Source organism: Micromys minutus, assembly GCF_963924665.1.
Source record: "Micromys minutus genome assembly, chromosome: 25".
NCBI classification, from domain to species: Eukaryota; Metazoa; Chordata; class Mammalia; order Rodentia; family Muridae; genus Micromys; species Micromys minutus.
The window spans coordinates 41,980,293-41,997,280 of record NC_137960.1 but is presented as its reverse complement, the minus strand read 5'-3'; positions in this window follow the sequence as shown (position 1 = coordinate 41,997,280).

Sequence of the window (16,988 nt, the reverse complement as noted above, 5' to 3'; positions counted from 1 at the left end):
ATTAATGTACCAAGAATACAATGAAACAGTGAATCAAATGCTACTCTGATCATCTTATCATTAAGCAATGGGCAAAAATAAAGCAGAGCTAAGAGGAATGAGCAGTTTAATGCCACTCAGATAGAAAGCACGGAAAGAAAATTCCGGAGCACAAACTTGGCTTATCCCTTTTGGAAACACGGCTTGCCTATTACTTTAGAAATTAATGGACTGCAGATGTTACTATATTTTAAGAGCATATTTTACCCAGATCAGAGACTGATCCCAGGAGGGCAGATGTTTTGTGCAGTCAGTGGAAAATTCCATCAAATAAGCTGTAATGGCAAAAGTAATTAAAGTTCATTACTTACAGTAAATACACTCAGAAAACTTCAATAGCTAACAAAAAACAACACCCCCCCCCCTTGACCATCATATCAGACCAAATTCTTCACAAAGAATCTTGATCACTGCAAAGGATTGAGAGACAGGAAAATATTTGCAAAGAAGCAATACATATTAAAACATTAAGGGATACTCTCAAAAGTTCTCTTGGGTTGACAAAAAATTGTAAAAGCAAAATATCGCCAAACACAGCTGATGACCAATTTGAACATCTAATAAACTGAGAAACCATTACATACTTTTAAAATCCTAACACTAGGATATTTCACAAGCAGTTAGAAATGGAGAAGATATTGCTGGCTTCCACCAAGTTCTATAGCTAAGATTTAGGGTGGCTTTGAGCATCTCTCAAAGACATAAAGGGAGATCACAAAATATAGGCTCTATGCTAATATTAAAAAGGCTAAATTGTACTGACTTCCAATGTGTCTAGCGCTATACTAGAAATATTCCAGCAACCCAATTTGATGCCTTCTGTAATTCCTCCATTTTCAAGTTTAAAGACCATCAGTAATATTTGAACATCACACAGAGGAGAAGTTTGTGATCACAAACGAGGCATTTAAACTCCAGTGGTGGCTCTTTTCAGTTAATCCCTGCACTGCCTCAAAAAACCAAGATTCTTCTGGATTTTTAAATTGACCCCTATCCTACAGCTGCAAGACTTTTACTCAGAAGCATCTTAACGTCTGTCTTGACCTATTCTGCATTTATTAGTCCTTACCTTTTGTAACAATAGAAAAGTGTTTTTACCCTTCCCTAAATAGTTACTCTTCTTCAGACTGTTTTCTGTGGTTTTGATACTTCCCTTATTCCTTAAGACCTGGCAAATCAGAACTATAAAAACTCTGACCCTGAAGAAAGCCAGGGTTTTATTTCTTTCCAACCATTTCTTTTAATCACAGTGGCACATTAAACTGAGAAGAAACAGTTACATGCAAACACTCATTTTTAATTATCACTTGCATTTTTTAGGCATCGCATTTAACAACATGTACAAGTCAAATGTCTTGGGCACCATTGCCCTGAGTTTGTAAAACTGCATTAATGAACAACTCAGAATGGAGACGCTTGCTTTTGAAGTGACAGTCTTGCCTTAGATTCCTTTCACCGCATGATGGCTTAAACGGAGCATTTAAATGTCTGTTTTCAATCACATTTTGCTAGAAATAAATTCTTACACTGGAAACAATGTACAAAACCAACAAGAAGAAAAGTGTAAGTTCAGTAAACTATCTGAAAAAAAAAACCTTCTAAAACCATTTATATTTTAAAAGCCTGGCTTATCCACTGCTAGCTTAATTTATGGCTGTTAGAAGCTGCTTTGTCGCATTAGGTCAAGCAAGCCCCTTGCTTGGTAACACAGTAATTAACCAAGTTTCTTTCCCCCAGGCCACAGCTGAAAAATTACACAACTGAACATAGTAAATTGTTAAGGAAAAGCATTCTGATGAACTGTATCACACGGTGTTTGGATCCTGTGGCCCTGCTGTCTGTGAAATTGCTCTCAGTTATAATGCCCTGTCCAGGGTGATGGGCACAGAAAAGTAATCAATGATTTCCATAAACTGGCATTATATATATATAACATATATATATAATTTAATATATATATATATTAAAGAGAGTTCTACTTGTGAATGTGCTGCTAGTGGAGATGTGGTGTAACTGCAATCTCAAGATTTATTTCAGCAGGAAACAATTAGCACATAGGAAAAAATGTTGCTAAGGAGAGACACAGAAGGGTAGCAGGAAATACACATGGCTAGTTATCAGTATGATCTCAACACACCAAGGGAGGCTGTGCTATAACTGCTCATCTGCTCTCACACTTTTATTCTCTTACAAACGTTAGAGGTTTCCAGACCCTGCCTTTCACTGAGACATATCTGTTCTATATTGAACATGCCTAAGCACAAGCCACTTCTTTGTCTATTAGATGTTAAGTGCCACATCACATTGTTTAATGCTATTTTATTATAAACATGAATATATGCTCAATGATTGGTCACAAAATGAAAGAACTGAGAATATTAGAGATCATTTTCAATACAAGTAGCACTAGCAGCTTTTCCTTTATGCAAGTATTCCAAGATCACAAGTAATGCAACATAAAATGTATTGTGTTGACTATGAAGATTTATCTTCAACAAATACTCCGAATTAGCCTGACTCCAGAGGCAGTGGCAGAGACAAGGGGCTCTCTATGAGTTCAAGACCACTCTGGACTACAGAGTGAAGCCCTAGAGAAAGATGATAGATAGATAGATAGATAGATAGATAGATAGATAGATAGATAGATAGATAGATGATACATACATACATACATACATACATACATAGTTACATAGATAGATAGAGATGGATGATGATTGATAAAGATAAAGATTAATCTGACCTTCAGAGGAGTTTTGAATGGTTTCTAAGCAGTGCCAGTGAAACTAAATTTCACAATATTATCTATTCCTTTACTCATAAATAGCAACATTTTTTCAAATATTGAAGAATAGTAGTGCCCCCAAAGTCCTGTAATATGTTCTACTAAAATATAAGTATATTATGATAGGAAATACATCAGATGATAGACATCAGCTAAGAGTAAAAATCTGCCTAGGAAGACTGATGGAGCAGAGAAGAGGAGAAATGAAGGTAGATATAATGGTGTTGTCATCCTGACAAGATTAGGAATCACCTAGGAAATAAGGTTCCAGGCACACGTTTGAGAGAACTATTTATTCTCTGGGAGTGTCTGGGAGAAATTATGCTAGTTGGGTTCATTGAAGTGAGAAGACCTGTGGTAACAGTGGACAGCACCATTCCCTATGCTTGGGTCCTGAACTGCACAGAAAGGAGAGAGCAAGCTGAGCACAAACATTCATTGCTCTATTCCTTAATTGCAAGTGGAGTGTAACCAGCTCTGTCAGGTTCCTGCCACTGTAACTTCCCTACCATCATGGACTTTACCCTTCAACTCTGAGCCAAGATTAACCCTTTTCTCTTTGAACTTGTTTTGGTCAGATTAATTTTACCACAGCAACAGGAAAGAAAGAGGATTGGGAGAGGACAATAGCTGCGAGCAACTTCTTCTCCTTGGATGTTGCCATTCCCAAGAGCACAGGAATTTTCCACATACCGAACAATCAAAGGTAATGAAGATCACAAGGCAACATACGAAAACAGAGAGAAACAAAGAGTCTTGGGAATTAAAGATGATTCACTTGCAAAAGAAAAATATGTGTCTGAAAAATTAAAAAATGTTAATTTTGAGAATGATTGTATCTTTACCCAAAATGAAGACAGTCGAGGTTGACAATATAGATCAATCCCTGTAAAGAAACAAATCACATGATCCAACAAGGTAGCAAAGACATCAGCATAGGGGGGCTCTGTATAGGCACCACCTTCAAATCCAGGACCCAGGATCTCACTTCATATATAGGACCCAAGGCATTCACAGCTAACTTCGTTCACAGCAAGCAAAGTGTGTTCACATAGAGCCTCGGTATTTAACATACACTGATTCACAGTTAATGCTGGCAATCTCTGCAGGAGACCGAACAACTCTATAACTGAATCCTTATTTAGACTTTGACTTGTATGTGCTGACAATATCCCCTGCCTTGGTACTTAGAGGTAAGATCCATTTCTTTCCAAGAAACTTCAAAATATATTTTCATTCAAAGCTGTTCAACTTAACCCTGAAAAACAGTGAAATTTATCTTTCTTTAAAGACTAATTAGAGCAATTTTAGATTCATAGCAAAACTGTAAGAACAGAACAAAATATCCCGTTTGTGTCCTGTGTGTCAAACTGCACATGAGGAAGGTCACAATGGCAAGACATTTATCCTTTTTAACTTGGAAATGAAGTAGGAAAGACAACTAATTTTACAGTAAACTATTTGTTCAAATTATTTTAAATAAATTAAGTATTTTAGTCTGAGTTCCTTTTGTAGTATTCTGACTTATGTTAAATTTAAAAACTAAAGACAGCCAAAGATTATCCTTACATACAATAAAATCCTACTTAAATCTTACTTACATAAGATATTTGTATAAAAACTGTTTCTTTGTTCTTGACATTTTTGTTTATATGTAAAAAAAAAAAAGCTAGAAGAAAATAAAAGAAAAATGTCACACCAACAATTGCAGATTGGTGTCAGACTCCCAAACCAGGGGTAGATAATTTTGATGTTCTATTATTGGGTTCATATTTCATTTGCTTGTGTTTCTTCTGTGCCTAATTGATTTACAGTTAAAGTGTGAGAGAGGCTGAAGTCTTGGAGTTTACTATTATCTCACCTTTGATTCTCTCCCCATAAATCCACATTGACCTGAATAAAGTTCTACAAGCTGTGAGTTGTTGGCAGAGAGCTTGATATTTAAGAGAGCACACTAGCTCCTGTACCACATCCCTGACTCACCTCCTAACTGGTCTCCTTCCCTCTGCTGCTGCCCTCTTCCCGAATAAAGGAGTATTCTAAGAACAGCAATGGAGTAATCCAGTTAGACTGTAATCCAGATTGCTGACATGCTCCAAATCATCCAATGGCTCTCCATCATACATGGAGTAACTCCAAGTTGTACCATGTCCTTCTATGTCCTAGAGGATTCCTCTTGCAGAGATACTGTATGACTGCCCAAAAGAAGATGTAAGGAAACATTGGGGCAGAGGAATGGGGAAGGGTGGACAAATCAACTGACACATTATATCCACTTAGCCATGGGGTCCACTGCCATCCTTAAAATCAGCACCAGATTAAGAAGCATGTAAACAGTGAGCAGAGGAATATCTCAAAGGCTTAGACACCAACCCATGAAATGAACTCTAGCCCTACCCTCCTGGCTTTATCGGATTGTTCAGACAACCCACATAGCAGAGCCTTTTTTTAGAACCTTGGTGTCAAGTTCAAGATACACCACAGTTTTGCTCATTGGTTTGTGCTTCTGAGATCCTCGGGTGGCCTCAATGTTACATGCCTCTGGCAAGGAGAGGGTAAGAATAGCTGTGGGAAAGGGACAGGGAGGGTACTTACAATTTGGAAATGCAGTATCCACAAGGAAAGCCACTGTGCTCATTACTGTTCTAATGATTTCTGCTTCAAAAATAGCCAAATAAGAGCTATGGACTACAAAAAGCAAAACCTTTGAAAGGTTTTATTTCCCCTTGGAGTTCCCTTATTCCTATTGAGTATTTGCTTACCATATATAATTACTATGTACATTTTATAATCAGACCTCTCTAAGCTATAACTTAAATCCCATGCAAACCATTAATTGTGAGATATTTATAACCACCTTATTACTTTATTGGTAGTATTAAAGTACTAAGCTCTCATAAAAATTTATAAAAATTTGTTCATTTTTATAAAGAAGAATGCTGGGTGGAATTCCCCTCTGTACATTTCAGTGTGCCTTCTAGAACAGGTAAGGAAAAAGTGACCTTGAATGTGCCTTGAGAAAAGGGTAAAGGGAATAGCACCCATCATTTAGGTTGTAGTTACCTAAGTGATACTGCATTGAGCTACAGTTTAATGCGAGGAGATGAAGACTGCTCATCTCTGTTTAAAGTACACGTCACAATGGGATAAATTAGGAGAATGTTCATGCCACAGAGGTTCAAAGGTATTCAGAGTATTCACATGAGGCCTCATGAAATTGGTCATTATATTACAAGCTGGGTGACCAGGAATCTGAGTATTCTGTAGGAAGACTGGACAATCAACTTTTCATGGACCTGGGCTGGAGAGTTTCAGGTTCTTGGCCTCTTATTGAAGGAACTGAAATAAAGGCTCATGCCAGTTGCGGGGTATCAAAGAAACTCCCAGAAGTGAAGGGATAGCATGGGTCAGAAAGAAGGCACTGCTGAGAGTATTAGCAGGAATGGAGGGACCACCTCAGGAGCTCTAAGACAAGGCTTTCAATCCCCAGAGTCTACAACATAAGATAGTGCTTAACTCTCCAGAGGCAAAGATTCCAGAGAAAGATGACTACTCAAATGAAGCAAGATTGGTGAGTTCCAGATTCAGCAAGAGGCCTTGCTTCAGTAAGTTAAATGAAGAGAAACCAAAAAAAAAAAAACCTAAATGTCAACTTTAGGCCTACACACATGTGCATGTATATATATATATGTGTGTGTGTGTGTGTGTGTGTGTGTGTGTGTGTGTGTGTGTGTATGTATGTATGTATGTATATATATATATATATATATATATATATATATATATATATATATATATATATATATGCATCCACACACATTTGCCCACACATATGCATTCATGCATGGAAACAAAAATACATAGACATATATGCATGCCATACTCATACAAAATGGTTGTGTATCACATAAAGGATGGCACCAATCTCCCCAGTTACTGTTTGAGCTTCCTTTTCTGGGGTTCAAGAGTAACAAGACTATGGTTGCCAAGAGATTCTCTGTGCTTGCTCTCTTGTTGCCACCCAATGACTCAGGACACAGGAGTCTGGCCTCAAAACTCTGTGGGAGAAACTTTGATGAAAGAATCATATTTAAGACCAAGCTATAAAATCGTATGACCTTTGTGGTACATGCCTAAGAACAATGTCTGACGTGTAGTAGACACTCAGGATTGTGTACTGAATTGCTACCATGGGTCACCATTCCTTCCGGCCTTCCCTTTGAAGCTCCTAGGTCTATCACTTGCCTGGTTAAAATATTTTTTATTACAGCTGCACAGCTTATTGAAGCCCTCCCAAGTTCAGTCCCATTTCTCTAGTTTTATGTCCCTGTTGAAGATATAAAGATCCACATGGCAAGAATGACCCTTTTCTTTTTAGCTTGGCCAACTCTTACTTTCTTCTGGCAGCATAACCAAAGCATCCTGTCACCCACTGACATACTTTGATCTGAAGTTGTGCCCTTGCCACTATGCCTTACATACACATGACTATGTGTGTTCTTGTCATAGAAAGCTGCTGCCTTCACTGCACTTGCTGGGAAGCTGGTTTATCTTTTCCATTGCTCTTGATCACTGTAAAGGTGATGTGTGTTGGGGGTGATGGGAGTGTCTTACGCTTATCCATCGAAAGCAGGCAAAGATGTTTGACACTACATAAGGGATGTTCCATAGATGTCTGTTTAAAAATTTCAAAAATGCTTTCTTGTTTTATTTGGTTGTATAGTATTTATTTGGCTTTGATATGATCTATTACTGCTTTGGCTAATCTTGAATTCAGTCCTTCTGCTTCACCCATAAGCATGACGATTACATACTTTAAAACAACAGAGGAAAGAAAGGAATTCCTTCCCCCGTAAGATTTTTACTTTCAAATTTTTTCTACAATTATGACTCCCCAACTTCCACTTACTCTATGGTCTAAAACTAGGTCTCATGTCTAACAGCAACTACAGAAGAAATCAGGAAAGTGAACTTTTTTAACTTATATATAGATAGATGATGGAAGATAGATAGACAGACAGACAGACAGACAGACAGACAGATAGATAGATGATAGATAGATTAGATAGATGATAGATAGATAGATAGATAGATAGATAGATGATGAAAGGTAGATAAATAGATGATGGCAGATAAATAGATAGATGGATAGATAAACATTGGAAGATAGATAGATAGATAGATAGAAAGATACATAGATAGATAAACAGATTATAGAATTACAATATGTTCTACACAATTCCTATATATAAATTCTAGTGCAGGCCAACTTAGACAACTCCCACTCTTTCCCCAAACAAGTGTTTTAAGGGAAATCTAGGTTTTGCCTAAATTAACTTCAAGTTCCACAATAGTAAGAGAAAATATGAAAAAAATACAATATTCTTATAGGTTAAAAAAAAATAGAACAGAGAAAACATCTCTAAGTTAGAAGATGACATTCATCGCTAATGTAATAAGAACAAAAGTAACTAGTGACACACTATCAATTATCAGTGTACTGAATGTATGACAGTGAGAAATGTGAGCAGTTTTAAAGATGATACCATTACTCCACAAATAACCCATATAATTGTTAAAATACTCAAGAGTAATTTCACTTGTTCTTTTTAATAATACTTTTTAAACCTCCAAAGTTAATGATTTTATTATATACATGCATATTTATTAATATCTATACATATATAAAGACCGATATTTGTTTTGTTTCTTATTGTCATGTTGTAAAAGGTTGTGTGTGTGTGTATTTGTGTATGTGTGTGTGTGTGTGGAGTGTGCTTAAGTACAAAGTTATCAGATAAAATCTCACACCATGGATCCTTATAGAGTTCTGACCAAGTTTATTTTTCTATTGATTTTCCCCATTAAATGAAATAAAATAATATAGTTTAAGCTCTTTATTCCCACTGTTTTTCCTGCCACACCTCCTCACAAAAACTTACTGTCTTCCTCTTAGGGGAGAGCAAGTGGGTGGGTATAATTCCAGGCATTTACAAAAGTAGTCAGACCATGTTTATGTGTATCCGTATATCATATTGATAATTACTTCTTTATGTAAATGTATCATTGCTAAATGTTTTTGTAAATAATCTTTTGTAAATGTTTTGATATCATCATTCCATGTTTATATAAACCTAGATTATTCTTATTAACTGCAGTAAAAGATGCAAATCTAATACTCAATGTTTTGTATCTTAGAGAACATGTTTTAGAACTATTTATATGAAATTACTTTTCCCTGCTTCTGCATCTTTGACTTTTTCAAGTCTTGTATTCAAAGATATACAGAGAGAGGGAGGGAGAGAGAGAGAGAGAGAGAGAGAGTCAGACAGACAGAGATCGGCACAGAGAAAACTTTATTTTAGTGCTCTAAATTTTTCTGGCAAAGGTTCCAGAGCTCTGCTTTCTACCTCCCAGTATACAGCAGATGATGACACAGAGGCGGAAGTTCTTGAACTTGTTTTTGTCCCTTCGGTTATATTACTTACACATGACTCCAGAAACGTTTTCACCTCCAGCTGTGTTTGAGATTTTGAGTTACTCTTCCTGAAGTCACAAGAGTTAAAACAGTCCTGTGAGAACAGACCTAAATGTTGGGTGCCTGACTTACTGACTTCCCTTAGTGGTTTCACTGACAATGCTATTTAGATATGCAATTTGGAAGGAAAATGGAAGAAAGAGAGGGCATGTGCCTGCTCAGAAAGTGATACCCAGGCTTGCTTTCAGAGCTGCTGTGTCAAGAAGTGGTATAGTTTCCCTGCCCTTGGTTCCTGTTTCCTCCATGTTTGGATTAGTTTTATGTATTTTCCTTATACACACACACGCACACACACACACACACACACACAGAGAGAGAGAGAGAGAGAGAGAGAGAGAGCGCACAAGCCAGCATATTCATAACTACATTTTATTACTAAGACTGTATTTGCCCACATGTTGTGACAAATCTGTTCCTGCTTCCTCATTTATGCTTCAAACCAAATGTCAATCAATTCAAACTAATTACATACATCAAAATAAAAGAAGTTCCTGCTAATTTTCTTTCATTCCTCCCTGAAATATGATTTGTGTTATAATTACCCACAGAATGATAATAACATTTGTGTGACTGTTTGTAGCAGGGATTTGATTTGTGTTGCATAAGGCAAGGCAACTCCATAAACTCCCTTCAGTGAACAAAAGAAACCCAGTGATTATTGTTCTCGGGGAGTTCACATAGTAATAAGTAAATTTATTCCAGCAAGAATAAAAGTAGCTTTGACTGGGAGATGCATTAGTGAAGAAGGGAGATCATGACCCAAGAGGAAGAACATGCAGTTGGGAACTAAACTATGACTTCTCAGGGAGGAGGTATTATGGGACAGGACAGTAGAGGTGGCTCAGAATTCCACAGCCCATCCCCCATCCCGCATTGCTAACTAGTATCATGTCTCTCATGTACTAGTGGCTATAAAATGTGCTGCTTCACTATGCAATCCTATGAATATTAAAACTTCTCAGTCTCTGCTCATCTCCCACAAAATGGGGGGTAGGAAATCAGTTATAGGCTTTTTGGGAAAAGAAAATAGAAACGTGACAATATTTACAATAAATACAAAGAAAACTGCTAATGCATTAACCCAAGGAAAAATTTAAAATCATAAGTCACAAAATATCTAGAGCCTGAGAATTATAATAGGAAAGTTACTACTTCCTACGGGTAGGGGGATTAGCTGTTGTTTAGGAATAAGAAAGAATTTGGCTTGCTTTTACCTCCTTTGTCATTAACAAGTGGCCAGCTCAGAACTCTCCCTCCTTAGTTATGTGGAAGTCAGCTCACCTTAAGAACTCTTTCTGTGCCCAGCATCAGCTACTAGAAGCCACTGTTTACTCAATGAGCTCACAGTACAGAGCTTTATGGTAGAAGACTTAGCAACTATGCTTTGTGGAGCTACGAGGTTTTCTGTTATATCTGCCTACAATCTTGGATTCTTTCCTGGGCATCATGAAAAGAAAATGAAAAAGCTAGGTATAAATTAGAAATTATGTGCAATTTCCATGTTTCCTGAGAACTGAAGGGAAGATGCCCAGATAGAGAGATAATAACACAGTCACACAGATGGTAGTAAATACTGTGACCAAGAAGGAATGAGAGACCTGCCTTCCATTTACATCCAAGACCAAACTCTCAGATACACCTCTGTAGTCCATGAAGAGAGGCATCCTGCACATAACAATGACCAACCTTCTACAGAAAGCCTGAATAGTCATGTGTCAGAATATCAGTCTCACTCATTTCTCCAAAAGCTACAGTTTACATTAATCCCACAGTATGTAAAGAGAAAAAAGTATAACTCAGTCAACCATTTTGATGTGGGCTATAAAGCCCTTACAAGAATAAAAGGGATCTGAGGTCTATAGTTTATGAATAAGAAATGTTTATGTCTTCCTCAGACCCTCACTTTCAAAAGCAAAGAGGATGAAGAGAAAGGGAAAGAAGAAGAGGGAGAGAAAGAGGAGAAAGAAACATGGAGGAGGAAGACTTCTAATAAAGGCCATGGTCATATGTAGCATGACAGCTCCTCCCAGCAGATCCTCCAGGACAAAGCCATTAAGAAGCTTGTTTCAAACAGTGAAAGCCCTGACTATCAGGGAGTATCTGAAGCTCTAAAGCAAGTAGCTTTAATGCCCATGCACTCTGCCTTTCATGAAGCTCTGTCAGCCACCATATGACCTGTAGAGTTCAAAGCAAGTTGGTCAGGAATTCATCTGTGAAGCAGAGAGAACAAAAACCACAGAGATTTGTTCTGTCACAGTTGCTAGTTGTGCCAACAGGCCCACAGAATCTCGTGCAAAGAACTTAGTTCTAACAAGCCAGCAAAACACTATAGCCTATTTTATATTTTACTGTTAAAAATGGTAAAGGTCATTTAAAGTTTCATTATATTTTATGTATTTTGTATGGTGGTGATAGTGTGGTGGTAGTAGTGGTGGTATGTGACTGTGTTTGTACAGAAGGCAGGGGATAAATTGAATACTTTAGTTTTCTCCTTCCACCAAGTACATCTCAAAATTAAACTCAGGACTTCAGACTTAGCAAGGAGCACCTTCACCTCCTGAGCCATCTGTCTAACCTGACAAGGATTATTTAAGTCTCCTGTCTTTTTAAAAACTAAGTCATTAGGCTTTCCTTGGCCTGTTTACAAAAATGTTGAGGTAGTAAGAGTGTATTTACTGCTTTTTATGTTAAAACACCTGGACATACATTTGACCCTAAGAGAAAGCCATAGATAACCAAGAAGACTATCAAAATTCTCAGGGTATTGTGTGAGCTGGCTTCCATCACTGTGGCAAAGTACTTGGGATAAGCAACTTAAAGAAGAACAAAGCCGTGTTCAATTTATGATTTCAGTTCATGGTGAGTCAGCTATTAATACTGCAATATTCCCCCAAAGTCTCATATGCAAAGGGCTTGATTCCCAGATCAAAGTGTTCTCGTGAATCGATGAAATCTTTAAGAGGTGGGGCATAGTTGACTGAAGTAGGTGACTGGGGTTGGGTTTCTCACTCTCCAGACCTTCTCTCTCCCTCCTCCTCCTCCTCCTTCAGTGAGAAGGGATGCCTTCTGTCTCCATTTTACCCAGAATCCAAAAGAAGGATGACCACAGACCTTTCTAAAACCAGAGTCAAAATGAATTTTCCTTAAGTTGATTTGTCAGGTGTTTTTTCATAGCAATAGAAAAGAACTCATGCAGGAAATTGGCACCAGGAGCAGAAGCTTGCTATTAGTGGGATTGATGATGTAGTTCAGAAGCCTTTGAAGATGGCGTTCAGAAGCAATTTGGAAACATTTGGAGAAGTAATCTAAAGGAAGCCTGAAATGCTGGAAGCATAGATTCCTTGGCTGTTCTCATGGTATCTCAGAACACAACACTAATCAGAATGTACCCAGTAAATACTGCTAATGAGATTCCCACAGATATCAGTGACTCTGTTAGGAACTATACTAGAAACCAATGTGGTTAAATCTGGAAACACTATGTCTGTATTTTGTTCATGTCCTAGGAGGCTACATTTCAAATGATGAACTAATTAACTTCAAAGAAGTAATTTGAATTCTGTGTATCATAGAGGTGGGAACATATGTATGGGTGCTTTTGAGCCATATTGAAATACTATAATCAAAACATAGTGTAAAATATTTTATTTTTATTCCTAAACTAACCAAAAAGTGAAGAGGAAGGAGTAGGAGATGGAGGAGGAAAAGGATAAGATGAAGAAGAAATGCGTATAAAGTTGCAGCCAAAGGGGGAGAGTGTCTAGTCATTAAACTGCTTTAAAGAAGGCAAGTGATTCTCGTTGGGACATGAAAAATTCCTTAATGGCATCTCAGGAATCAGGTGACCTATCCCTCACAGGCTCTGAGGTACAGGCATATATTATTATTTGAAAGACCGTGTCTTTAGAAGATCTCATGGCATGCCCTTTTTCTATAGAGCCACCTAGAAACTTGTTTCACCAGGATTCACTTCACTGTATTAGGCAATCTAGGGATTAGATGTTACTTCAACCAGGGTACAAAGGACCTGGCTACTGCTCAAGGTCATGCCAGACCTTGGCACTGCCCTGTGATGTTGGTTTCCTGGATCTACAGTATAGAAGAGTTGTAATATCAGCATGGAAGTCTGGGTGATTTGTTGTGTGGTCAGAGTGTTCACACAGTCTCAAAAGAATGCTGGGTAAAATGAAAATTTCCCAGAGAGGATAATGGTGGAACATCTACCAAGAAGACCTTGAACAAAAATCAGGGTCAACCTAGTAGGCAGTCTGTGTGGGCAAAGAGGAGGGCATACATGCCTTTTGGTGGTTATATCATTTTACTATATGATCAAATGCCAGAGGTAATAGCATGAATAAATGTTTTTCCTGCTGAGTTCCAGTCTTGGCTTAGTCTAGGTCTTCCTCAATTCTGTTGCATTCTTATCCTTAGAAGTAGAAATACGTACTCTAGGCCCCTGTATCTTAAGAGTGTTGACTTAACAAGATAATTGAGGAGTTTTCTGGGAGACATATCTCTTAATGGTATCAGAAACTATAGTCATAAAGTCTCACTGGCATAACTTCCTAAACATGAGCTAAACAAAGACAAAAAGCAATCAATATGCCAAAGTTTATGGGAAGAAAACTATGAATCCTCAGTCTTACATAAAGAAATACAGGGAACTAAGGAACACTGAGAGTGGGAGAAATAGTCTTCCCTGGGGAAGAACACACCAACTGGTTATCCAATATCAATAGGTCAGCCCTGAAAACTTCATAGAAGGAACACACTACAGAAAATCAGATTATATTTAGTAATATTTATGTATATACATAAACAACACTTAATGAAAGATGAGATTATGAATATAAAAGTGATTGGGGAGTAGTACAAGACAGAGTTTGGAGAGAGGAAAAGTTAGGGAGAGCTGATGTAATTATTTTACTCTCAACAGTAAAAGAAAACTAAAAACTGTTACAGCTGAGAGTTTGCACTGTCTCAGATGAGACTTGGATTCGAAAGTGCTGAAGCTGTCGAGATGTTGAGGACACTTGCACATGGGATACATATATTTTATATTCTGAAAGGGGTATGACTCTTTGGAGGTCAAAAGGAAATGGTATATTTGAGATCTGAAATGTCTGTAAATAATTCATGTAGTGAAAAATTAGACTAATAAAATGAAGTAAGGCGCAGAATAAGTACCTCTGAAGAATGTACTAGTCTCTCTTTCTTCTCTCCCCCTCTCCTTCATTCCACTCTCCATCCCTGTCCTACCTTCCCTCTCCTTCCTTTCTGTTCCCATTTTCCATATAGATACATACATATACATACACATCATATACACATATACATACATATATGTATATATAGATATGTATATATGTGTATGTGTATATGTGTATGTGTATGTGTATGTGTATATGTATATGTATATGCATATGTATATGTATATGTATATATGGGGGATGGAGGAAGAGACTCAGCTGTTTTGAGATGAGTAGCTTTGCTCCTCCGTACATCATACTACCTCTCCTCGTGGCCCAGAATAATAGAGAAATCTCCAACACTGTACACCAAACTAAACTTTCCATCCTTCAAGTTAGTTTTCTTGTATATTTTATCACAGCAGAGAAAGTAGTTTGACAAAACTCCCTACTTCCAGGCTTTTATCAAGGACGTATATCAGAGTAGGAATACAGAGAAAAAAAAAGAATCAAAGACACACAGCGAGGTTAGGCTAGGGTCTTAACTTGTCCTTCAAACACATGCTCCCAGCTCTCTGTCTTTCTTCCCTGAGACTCAAAAACCTCAAACCAATAGGACCACAGGCTGCCAATCAAGCCTTCAGCACATGGATCACAAAGTAACATTGGAATTCTAAATTCCAGCAGTAGGTAAGAGTAACTATATGCTATCAGCACTATCCTGAAATTAGTGCTTTATGTGTCGTTACTTTAGATATTATTCTGTAGGATATCACTGGAAATGAAAGAACCAACACAGACTAAACTAAGGGCTTTCAACCTAAGTCACTTGGCAATTCATAAAACCTCCATGTTCTTTCTTTCATTATATATGATTACAGATACATAAAATTAAATCAATTAATTCAAAATCCATAAAACACAAATTCCTACTTTCAAAACCTGGAAGCCACTCTCCATTATACAGTTTTTCTTGAAAAGAAGTAAATAATTTAATTACATTGGATAGGGACATGTTGACATACCACAGAAATGATTACAGCTCTGTCTAGTTTGGTGAACCAGTGAACTCAATTGAATTTCATTTCACAGAAGTATGAGCAACTTACAAAAAGCAATATGACTGACAAGAGTCTCCGTGATGGGTATATGCTCAGCCCAAGGTGTAGCACTTTTAGAAGGTGTGGTCCTGTTGGAGTGGGCGTGTCACTGTGGGTATGGACTATAAGACCCTCACTCTAGCTGACTGGAAGCCAGTATCCTGCTAGAAGCCTTCGGATGCAGCTGTAGAACTCTGTGCTTCTCCTCCACCATGCCTGCCTGGATGCTGCCATGTTACCACCTTGATAATAATGGACTAAACTTCTGAGCCTGTAATCCAACCCCAATTAAATGTTGTCTTTGTAATAGTTGCCTTGGTCATGGTATCTGTTCACAGCAATAAAATCCTAACCAAGACAGAAACTGGTACCAGGGACTGGGGTATCGTGGTGATAGGTCTGAACATGCTTTTGTTTGGAAAAAAAATGTAGATTTGGGGACTTTGAATATAGAAAACAGTAGAATGCTTTAAATGGGGCTTAATGGTCCATCCTTGTAGGAATATGGAAGACTTTGTTGCTGAGAGTAATTTGATCTGTGCAGACCTAGCCCAAGAGGTTTCAAGGAGAATTTTAGTATGTGGTATAGAGACTGTTTAACTCTACATCAAGCTCTGCAAAAGATGGGCAACTTGAGCAAAATGGGATGTGAAATATGTCCAGTACCATAGGAATATTTCAAAGAGCAACAATTATATTTGTAGATGAAGACTATTGTAAAATATTATTAACCTTTTCATATAAATACGATACATGTCGTAATTATCCATATACACCCAAGGGTTTTATGGTTTTGACTGGTCCTTACAACTTTCATGGATTTATTTCTCATCTTAATTCTCATTTAGGTGAAGCTATATATCTTCCCATTGTCTTCTAACTCTATAGAACACTCCGAAGTTAGCATTATATCATGTGGGGCGCCGCCCTACATGCCATTGCAAGATGGCGCTGGTTTCCGTTAAGGAACAACGGTAAATAACCAGAGCATGCCCGCCTAAAGCCTAGCCACGCTCCTAGACCCGGGTGCTCGCTTCTGACATCACATCGCATGATTTGGCCCTAGCCCATCAGGAGGCGCCACGTCCGAGGCGAGACAAAACCCCTATATAAGGGGAGGGTTCGGTGCACTCAGGGTCTCCGCTTTGTATAGCTTTGGCTCTCCCTCTCAAGAGTTATTAAAGCTTGCTACAGAAGGATCCTGTGTGTGCCGCGTCGTTCTTGCGGGCGAGACGACTTGCGCGGGACAATATCATCTTCATAATATAACCTTTCACAGAGATGGGCAGGAAACAGGACAAGGTACCAGACCACCATACTATAAAAAATAGTGAGGG